Here is a 9204-nt window from a genome sequence, read left to right as displayed (position 1 = left end):
AGCAGATTTTCACTATACATATCATGTCAAGCCATCATTTCTTCTCAGTATGTATTTTCTCTACCATGGGATGAGGGGGCAATCACAAAATATAATGGTGAAAAAATTTAAAAGCATCAACACCTATTTCTTCATTTCAAGAATGAAGCATTTTTACAGCAATGCAATGCTACAATTAAAATAGGTAACATAATAGGGAGTGTGTAGAAACAACAGTATTCAGCAGAAGTACTTGATAAGAAATTAGGGTATATAGCACCAAGGAATCTTCTAAACTGCAATTCAACATTTTGTTTATGTGGAGCATGGTTTTTCAACCACATTTCCTTAGAAAATAAGATATGCACAAATATGCTTTTTCCTTCTTACAAATCACAAACACCGTGAAGATCAGTGGTTGGTAAAATTAGAAAGAATCTATTAAATTCCTCCCTGAAGGAGGATAGCCTGTAGTACTGTTGCATTGGCCCCATTTGTTAGTGCCCTTACTCACCTTTCAATGCAGAGGACATGGGTGGAGGAACTGGCCGTAGCGGGAGAAGCAGGATCCATGAGATTGAAAAAAGCCTGCAGAGGAATTAATGTTTTTGAGGCATGGTGTAGGAGTGTAGAATATCAATCCACTGAAAAACAGGGTTCATTAATTCCAGCATTTACTGAACAAGTTGCTTTGATTAGCAGTTTTGATCAGACAATTCCCAGTGAGAATTTAATTATACTAGAAAAATGCTGATTTACAGTTCAACAGTTGACTGCTTTCCTTCTTCAGATACACATCAGTCTAGGTTCTTTTCTGTTCCTTGCATAATGTTAGTACACAGAGGGTGACAGTCAAATAGTGTTGCTCCATATGCAGAAAAGCCTTAAGGAATTTCCTGCAGTCAGTGAGATATCTGTTGTTCTAATACATAGACAAAATGTCACTGTGTCTCAATGTGATTTAGTGTGGTCCTTAAAGGTATTTGGCAGTTTTTCTGGTCTGACAAACTCACTTGAAATCCAAACACATCTGATTTTTCTTGAGTGCCATGCTGTTTAAATGGGACCAGAACTGCTCCAACAGCTCCTATGCACAGCAGATGTCAGGTGCATATCATGCGTACACGATGAGCTGTACATACATATAGGCCATGCCTGTTTCAGCATCTTCCTCCTCAGATGTCAAATATGCCCCTTTCAAATTTAGAGATCTCATCTGAAAGGTTCTATAAAAACGTGCAGATATTAAAGCTGCATAGACAAAACAAACAAGGTTACTGCCTTCTACAAACTCTGCATAAGCAGGACTGGAGGAAAGGGCTCTTCTGGGTTGCAGCAGAAGCAGAGGCAACAGGTAGAAAAGGGCTTCTCTTTTATGATGGAGGGGCCCAATTCCACAAACACGATTTTTTTCTGCTGTGATTGCAGAAGAGACAATTAGTGGTGCAAAAAACCAATAATCCTCCTCAGCAGACTCCACAGTGGAGCTGGAACTCCTCTATTTCTCCCCATAATTCTTGGACGTGTTTGGCTCTTGTTGCTTTTTCTGAGATTCAGTGACAGTTTGTTTTCATTTAAATATTCCTGTTCACTTCTTGTTCAGTCCCCCACAGAAATCAGTAATAGGTTTTTATTTGCTCATTTGGTGAATGAGAAGATTTAGGTAGACTGCAGAAGGCTTGGATGATACTTAAAAGGTCTTGAACTTTCTCTAAATATGAAACCAAGCTGATTCTCCAGGGTGACTCTTCACCCACTGAATTCCGGCAAGGTTTCAAAACTTTGACCAGCTTTCCTAATCCTGTTTCTCAGGAAGATCTGATTTTCGTTGCAGGCAGAACTTGAACTCCCATCTTCCCTGTAATACAAACTTCAGATTATACTGGGCACAGAGCTGATGTGGGCCACATTTGACTCAAGACTGGTCTCTGGAATGGGGAAGAAAGTAACTCTAATGAAGGATTTAATAGTGGTAGGTACCACTATTTGTTGTACCACTTCCTGACAACAACTTTTTGCAAGACACAGGATAACCTCTTTAATACCGGTAAGGTTCAACATTTTGCAAAATATGGGGCAAATGGGAATGAAATAACACATTTTGTTGCATGATCCTATGGCCAAATGTATGCACATTTTGCTGAGATATACAAAGATGGTTGAACAGATTTGACTGAGCAAATCGGGGCATTTGTTTACCCACAGGATGATTCAAAGGTGAAATTTGGGTATTTCAATAGACTATGTTTGGAACAAAAAGGAGATAAGTCACTGTTTGTGTGAAATTATAAAATTTCACGTTTTCGGCAGAAATGTTTTCTTCTATTGGTACTTTGCAGCTGTGCCTGTACTGCAAGAAAGATGTCACTTTTAAACAGTGTATCTAAAGTTAGGGGGCCATATTCTCTGCTACTAGGATGTAAGCAGTTTGGACAGAAATTCAGCCACAGGTATCTCACTTTAATGTCCAGAAATCTTTCTTGATGTTAAGTGCTTATAGAGAGCCAGAGAAAAACTCCCCACCAACATGTTGGAACTGGAGAGATGAGAGTGGAGTTCTGAGGAACTGAGCTTGTAAGTCCCACTGAAATCCAGAGCTGGGCTCTGGACAGATTTTCTGAATGCAAGGTTTTGACTAAGGAGAAAGCAGGTATAGAGCCCTCACCAATGCTCTGGTCACTGGACAATCCTTCTCTGCTCCTTGGGAACTCAGTTATCTGGGATATCACCTCCATTCAACACCTTCAGGTCACAGCTACCAACAGCCTTGCAGTGAGGAAAGCCATGTGGAAACAGAGAATGTCAGTAGAGCCCTTGGGACCAGAAATAGTTTTTCAATCAGTCAAGTTGCCTTGGTTTTCTGGATTAAGTTTAATTATCTGCATCTCAAATTTCCCATTGAAAAAATGTTTAGCATTTTTCCATGCAGCTGTGAAATACGCATCTGGTTTCCAAGGCAGCAGACAATCATCAGAGGAAATAGATAGGAATGCAAAATAAAATTATGTTTACAAACTGGTCTCAGGACAGCTTAGCTCTTGAAGGCACTGAAGAAATAGATGCCAAGCTTATGCTGAGAAGCAGTTCCTGTTTCTATAGAACCAAGGCAAAAATCCCATCAGCCTCAACAGATGCAGGTTAGCACATGGCATTTTTATATCCCATTTCCATCGAGCTTCCAGGTCGATATTCCCTGTACATGCATGTGGCCTTCTGTGAACAATGTTCCACTGATTTGCTTAGCTGGTAGACCAAAAGTAGCAAAAATTCAGTTATATTTAGACTGCCTCATCATGCACCATCTTTCCTTGTGTTGAAAATTACAGAGCAAAATATATCATGCAAGTTATTATAAATCAGATTTTACAGCCTATACTAAAAACACAGTGCCTATGTTAAAAACATCTGTCCCTAATTTAAAAGGAAATTTACACTTATTTCCTCATTTCCACTCTTATTTTTCTGTCCCCAAGCCCTTAAATCAGTTACTTTTGTCAGTTACTTTCGGAATTCATGTTTCATGTTCTTGAACTTCATTGGTTAAAAGCTGAAGACATTTTCTTTCAAATACTGGCTCTCATTTTGGTTTAACAGTAATGATACTGCTCTTCCGTGACCTCAGAAATTTGCAGTATATAGCTAGCTATGTAACTTACCACCAGCAACACAGGGACTGAGTTAACTGCAACAGGGCTAAGAGCTTGCCTTTCAGAAAAACTGAAGGTAGAAAGAGAAAAAAAAAAAAAGCCAAAAAATAATAACCAAAATCTCTACCCCCTTTTCCTAAATCAAGGCATATTCACTATCCTTAGATGTTCTCCTGATCACTATGGACCCAGCGGTTTTAGGGAACGTGGGTATACCTGTAAACTGAAAATCAATCCATAATCAGTTTGTGATTTTCATGCAAAATGTTATGGTCAGTCTTTGGGGTGTTGGCTGGCTGTCTGTGGTCTTCTTAGGGGTGTTTTTTATCCATTAAAAACATAAACAAGAGAATTCAGAAGCAATTACATTCTTAGGCAATTGGCATGAGACTTGATACAGTGTCTAATACTTTACAATAAATATATCAGGGAAGAAAAGTCAGGGTACACTACATGTATCACTTTATTGGCTGCAGTCTACAAAAGGCTAAATCAGCTGGATATGAGAATGAGGTAGTCTGAACTGATTTGTTTCTCTGAGGAATTCCTTTTAATAAGAAAGTTCTTAGCTTTCTTATCATTCCATATGCAGTGTTAAACCAGTGGTAATATTGGCTGACCTATGGTTGCTGCATAAAAGCTACCAAACTAAGAAACCATGAGCATGAATTCCTGCAGAAACTTTATGCATACTCTTAAAGACCACTTACAAGAGGTTTTGCTGAGCCTTTTAAGATAGGAACAAAGCTTTGTCCCACCTTGATGAGCAGAGATCTATCATCATGCAGCTCTCCCTAACAGACATGTTTGGCAGTCCGGTTATATAGGGAGACACTTCCATGGTACTGGCCTGATGTTCAAAAACTGGTGCCAGGATATTTTCATTTCTGATGTTTGACAAGAAGAAATAAAATTCTCTAAGCTTGCTTTAGTATGCTTATCTTATTTATGCCATTTGAGGTGAAGGAGTTTCTCCTTCAAAGGTTTAATCCTGGAGACATTTGTTACATACAGCTCAAGAGATTGAGTAAAGCCTGTGTGAGTCAGCAATAAGCCACTCCCAGCTGGTGACTCTGAGCTCCACAATGATAAATAGAATTTAATAAAACTGAGCCAAAATGGACCATGTGCAGAATTGTACATGTACATGTGCAATATGGCTATTTCTACTTTTTTTCCCAGAAAATCCCTCCCACTAAAGGACGTGATTTAAAAGGAAGAAAAAGGAAGGGGAAAATCTGAGCTGCCAACAACTGCTGTTTCAGCAGAAATGAAAGTGAGGTTTGTGTGAGTACAGCTTTCTGTCAAGCACTTGTGTATTGCAATGGCAGAGGTGACTCAAAAGTATAATTACAGGGAGTGTGAAGGGAAAGAAACGAGGCTGGAAGAGCATCTCCATAACTTTGACTTGCTGTTCAGTGTTTAACATTCAGGAGAAACTCAGTTCTCAGCTTCACTCTTCCTTGGATCAGCCTGCATCTTCACAATCTCCAACTCCATGCACACATTCATTATATGCAATTCCTGCCGTGGTGGAACTTGCGTCATCTTCACTTCCCTTCCATTTTACTGTCTTCTCCTTCAGTCTCCACTGCCACAATTTCTTCTTTAACTATAACAGTGTGAAACTGTGTATGATTTACCCACATACTAGATGAAAAGTGATCTCTTGAAATTATATGGTCTCTCCAGAGGCTTGGGTTGACTGGGCTGTGATTCTAACTCTGGTTTTTTGTCTTTGTGATTTTCTGTAAGGTTATCTAAATCAGCTGCAAGCTAAGTGTGTTTAATTTAGCCCACAATTTATTTAGAGTGCTAAACAGTAAAGTATTCACAGCACAATTTTTTCTGCGCACATTTTATTAGGATAATTGTTTTTTTCTAATTTCTCTTGTTTAACCTAATAAAGAGAACTACAGTATACATTCCATTTCCTATATATAATTTTTAATTTCAGGTGGCAGTGACTATCCTGGAGAGAGACAAAAATAATTTTTGAGCATAAAGTACTCCTGGGTAAGATTTTCTGCTAAAAATCAAGGAATGTAGGAGGTGTTCTCTCTCTCTCCTAACACATATATAGATGCATTCATTTCCTGTATTTTGAAACTAGAAACTTTCTCATTGTTCATTTAATTCTACTAAAGTGTCTGCTCTTAGTGGTATCTAGCTGCAGTGAGTAACACAAGCTAATTATACCTTATCAGCAGTGGTGGAAAGAAAGAAGAAAGCCCTCCTTTTCAGAGATTAAGTTGTGCTATCGGGACAGACATACCAGATACCTGAGCCTTTCACAAGCACAGGGGAAGACATTTTTTGCTCTGGTTTCCCTCTGTTACTGTCTTGCACACATACAGGTGTAAGGGGAATATTGTACCATTCTGATAATTGCCAGGAACTCTCTCACACATAGGCAGATGCAGTTGGTCTAATTGCCAGGAACTCTCTCACACATAGGCTGATGCAGTTGGTCTGATGACTACAGTGAAATAGCATTTGGTTTTAATTAAACTCAGTGGCAATGCAGCACCATTGAACAAGAGCATTGAACATCTTTTCTCAAGAATGCCCCACAATGATGAGTTATTTCATGTCTGTAAGCCTTGGAGAAAAACTTCGAGACAAAACTTAAATCACTGTTTGTTTCAAGTAGGCTCAAGAGGGTGATGTAATAAAATGTGGTCACCTCTGTCCTCCATGCAATGTAAAAGCAATGGAAAACTGTAGGCCACAAGCAGTTCCTGCTTCAGTCTGTAAATGAAGAAATAAGATTGATATTGCCATAGTACAATAAACATCGCTGCAGTGTTGATGCTATCTGTCAGAGACAAACTCTACTCTCCAATACACTCCTGCCCTTTCTGATAAAACAAGTGAGAGCTGCATGTATAGTAGCTTAATATTCCTCCCTTGCCTGCAGTAATTTGTTCAAAAGCTATGGAAATCACGGGGAGGTTTTCCTATCAATTTCTAACTGGTTTGTGATAAGACCTGCAGTATTCAGTGTGTTACACCAGAGCACATACTGAAGTGACTATCTCTGACTGAGAGAATACTGGTACAGCAGGAAGCTACGAATTGAGTCCACTTATGGTGCAGGAAACACAGCCACCTGCAATGACAGTGAGATGCGTCACATCATCTCTCTTTGCCTCAGTTTTCTGTGTTAGGTAGTCAGCACCATGTTTTGTGGTCATCTACTTTGTCACACACAGGTGGAAAACTCTGTTTAGGCACAAATTATAATCTACATTAGCCTGGGAAATTTAAACAGAATCTGTTACAGTTAAAGATTTCCTCATATGCCATCACAATCAGTTCCTGTGCTGGGTGAGGTGGGAATAGACCTGGTCTCACAGTCACAGAAGATGTTTGCTGAGGAATCATACACAAATAAAGGCCTGGAGGATCTTCGTCTTTGAAATGACTCTGTATGAACCAGCTGCAGCACTGGAGGAGTCACTGCATGGGAATATCAGTGTTGGTCCTTGACTTCACCAGTGTAGATTTGGGAACAGAGTAACCTTGAAATTATGTGTACTCCCAACCCTGTTTACTTTACCTTTGGATAATCCATTTAATTAAAGACTGGGTAAGGACACGTCTTCACAAGGGACCATGGAAAAAAAGGCTGTGAAAGGCCAGCCCTGGATTACCACAGCAGCAAAGCTGTATTGCAGTACAGTTTACTGGATCCTCTTTGAACTGAGGGTAATGAGGAAAAGGAGGGCCATGAAGGTGGTGAAGGGCCTTGAGAGGAAGATCTTAAGGACTTCCTTAAGTTGCTTGATTTTTTCAGCCTGGAGAAGAGGAGACTGAAGGAGACCTCATCACAGTCCACAACTACCTCACAAGGGGAAGCAGAGGGGCAGGCACTGATCGCTTCTCTGTGGTGACAGCACCTGAGGGAATGGCCTGAAGCTCTGTCAGGGGAGGTTTAAGTTCCATATCAAGAAAAAGTTCTTCACCAAAGGTCGGTTAGACACCGGAAGAGGCTGCCCAGGGAAGTGACCACAGTATTAAGCCTGACACAGTTCAAGAAGCATTTGGACAATAACCTCGGGTACGTGGAGTGACTCTTGGGCTGCCCTGTGCAAGGGGATTGTAGGATTGTACCTGATGATCCCTGTAAGGCCCTTCTAACTCAAGATGTTCTATGGTTTGTATGAAATGTTTACAAAAGTTTTTATAGACATTGTAGTTGACTTTACATGTTTCTAAGAAGCAAGAATAATACTATGAAGAGGAAAAACTCTGAGCTAGAGACAACTTGTAACTAGAACCAAGGTTCATAGCTATTCAAGAAATCACAGGAGGAGGGTATATCAGGAGACTAGAGGGTACAAAGTTACAACTTAGATAAATATTTTGATTGCTTCTCATATCCTAGAGCATCTCCACACTTACAGCTACTTTTGGGTCACCTTTGACTGCAGCTGCCCTACAGTTCAGAGATGACAAAAACTCATCATCTGCCAGAAGATGACATTTGCAAGTGCTAGAAGAATCCCTTAGCAGAAGAGCAGAATATCATCAGTTTTCTAGTGAGGGGTTGATACCATCATATATGATACCACTGTCTAAGAAAAAGCAACTTTTTTATTCAATACTGCTAAAAGTTATTAGGGGCTCTATTGCTGAACCTTGCTTTGCAGTGCTAAAATAAACCTCCAGGTCTTGTCTAGTGGGCTCCAAAGAGGTCAATGCAAAAAATTTCTTTTGGGACTGACACCCTGAATTTGTCAATTTATTTTTTAAAAGCACTCAGTTTAATCTTCTCAAAACTTGGCTTCCCAGACACATTACATTCTGCCAAGAACAACTTAACAGAAATTCTAGGACTCTTGAGAAATAGCTGCAAAGTATGTGCTGGAGATCCTTGGCAAGATCTTCCTCTGAGTAATGCCAGTGGTAAACAATTTCAGTACAATCATTGCTTTGGCATTGTCAATAGATACTTTATGTTTTCTCTTGATTGCATGAAAACCAGGATTGAGTTCAATGTCTGAGCTATTGTAGTTTTTGAGTAAGGAGTTTCTTTAGAGAAAACATAGAGATACTTTATAGGAGATACTTCAAAAGTGAGCACAAAGAAAAAAAAGGCCAAAAGCAGTTTCTCATTTACAGCAGTAATCTTACACTGTAAAAGAAGCAAAATATTCATCACACAAAGCAAAGTCAAATGACTGGCATTTTTATTTGCTGCACATCAAAATGGCACTGTGTACCTGATTCTTCAAACTCTGAAAAAGAAGGCATATCAATGTAAGGAAGAGATTAAGGGCTTAGAAATCAATCCATTTGATAACACTGGTGGTCCTACAGAGAACAAAAAACTCAAATACAGCATCATTTGATAGCATAGTAAAGACATAAAGCATAATTTTGTCAGCTCTTATTTTCCCTTCCTTTTCCATCTCTTGGAATTCCTTTACCTCTCTAGAGAATAGCTTTATGGGAACAGAATGGGTACAGTAAATGTGAGGTGGGCTGATAAGCTGATGGTAGGTAACAACAATCAGGATGATAAAAATTAGTAACTTTTTTCTTTCAAATTATGTTTACCTGAAAGGACACA

This window comes from Passer montanus, unplaced genomic scaffold (genome assembly GCF_014805655.1).
Source record: "Passer montanus isolate IOZ18808 unplaced genomic scaffold, ASM1480565v1 scaffold7, whole genome shotgun sequence".
Classification (NCBI taxonomy): Eukaryota; Metazoa; Chordata; class Aves; order Passeriformes; family Passeridae; genus Passer; species Passer montanus.
Note: the sequence above shows the minus strand (reverse complement) of the source record.